Raw genomic sequence first — 1,704 nt, 5'->3', positions numbered from 1 at the left:
AGCATTAGCTAAGTGAAATTTTGAATGAGTTATACATAAGAATTCTTAACACCATCGCCACAATTTATGAATAGGGTATCTCCTATCTCAAAAGTTTCTACCCACATCTCACAATTAACACTTACAGTCTCAGCTTAAGTCTAGGCGTCATGATCCCTTACCTAGTTCACTTAAACTAGTGCTCTGATACCAACTTATAACACCCTGATTAAAAAAAAGAGATAAATTAAGCCGAAAACATTTAACGAGAACTAGAACTTGGTATAAAATTCACCCAACAAWAGGGAAATAGTAAAGCGTTTACAAACCAACTACTGAGAAGATAATTAACAACCTAATCTAGATTATACTATATCTAGATTAAAGACGGGTGTTTCTATCAATCTCCAAAAATCTCGGAACATCAAAAATGCAGCGCTCGAAAGTAACAAAGGCAATACTACAAAAGTGCCTTTCATGAACCAACGCTCCTCTCAACCCTTTTGAGCCCCGCCGCTAAAGGAACCTGATATACAAGCCATATCAAGAAGAAGTGTTAGGCTTACGCCTACTGAGTTCAAACGGGGAGACAAATAAGTCTATAAAAACCAATATATGTAAATATGCATGTAACGTAACTTTAAACGACGTAAGGGGACAATTAATCCTAAATAACTCGAGATGGAGCCAAGACATCCGAAGATGACGGAGGAGACCCGATTTACCATTAATTATGACGGAACACAAAGTAAGTCATAGATCAACGTTATAGAGCATCACTTATCGGTACAAAACCTTCGACATCAACCTAAACCAGTCATGTAGTGGGTCGTGATCATAAGCTCTTTATCTTGGAAATTACATAATAATCACAATGCCTATTTCCGAGTGGGAGTGAGAAGGTGATTTGGAATTTACATAACGATCACAATGCTTAATTTCCAACTCACACCACCCTTCACGCAATACAATGAAACAAACATCATGCTTTAAAGCCCACCATAATTTAGTGATATGCTTGAATTCGTTAACACAAGCATAGAAGTACCTACTTAACAATAGAAACTTACACGTGACTTAACATAAGCAAAATAGCCCCGCTTTGCTAAAATTTCTAAACTAAGGGCATGAGAGTTTTAGAGTTTAATGCCTATCCGTATTTAGAAATAAATAATTTACCAAATGGTTAGGCCCATTCTTCCAAACTCATTTAATGTTTATGAACAAGATCCCTCATTGAAACTTTTATAAGTTTATGTCCTAAAATCTCTGATTAAATGCAATATGTGAACATTTAAATTTTTTTTTTTTTTTTTTGTAAGGGTGTCTGGGCCAAGGCCCGACTAATCCCCGGCAAATTTGGAGGCTAAACATGGCCCCACTTAAATGTCGCCAACACTCCCCTCCCAGGGCTCGAACTCGGGTTCATGACTATGCCATGCCCAAGCCTTTACCACTAGGCTGGAAGGTCTTTGACAACATTTAAAATTTATCGTATAAGATAAGCATGATGTATCATTCCCTTGGTATAAAGCTCCTAAAAGATTAGTATGAACTCACAATGGAGGGTTTAGGAGAAATCTCTAAAAATCTTGAACCAAAAGGGAACGGGAAGGAGCGAAAAACAGCTACTGCAGCTTACTGCTGCTGTTGATCGCCTACTGCTGTTTACTACTGTTGCTCCGAGGACGCGCAGGCAGCGCCTGCTGTAGTTGTTTGGTGTTG

The sequence above is a fragment of the Cynara cardunculus genome, unplaced genomic scaffold (assembly GCF_001531365.2).
Source record: "Cynara cardunculus var. scolymus isolate 2C unplaced genomic scaffold, CcrdV1 Un_Scaffold_2818, whole genome shotgun sequence".
NCBI classification, from domain to species: Eukaryota; Viridiplantae; Streptophyta; class Magnoliopsida; order Asterales; family Asteraceae; genus Cynara; species Cynara cardunculus.
Note: the sequence above shows the minus strand (reverse complement) of the source record.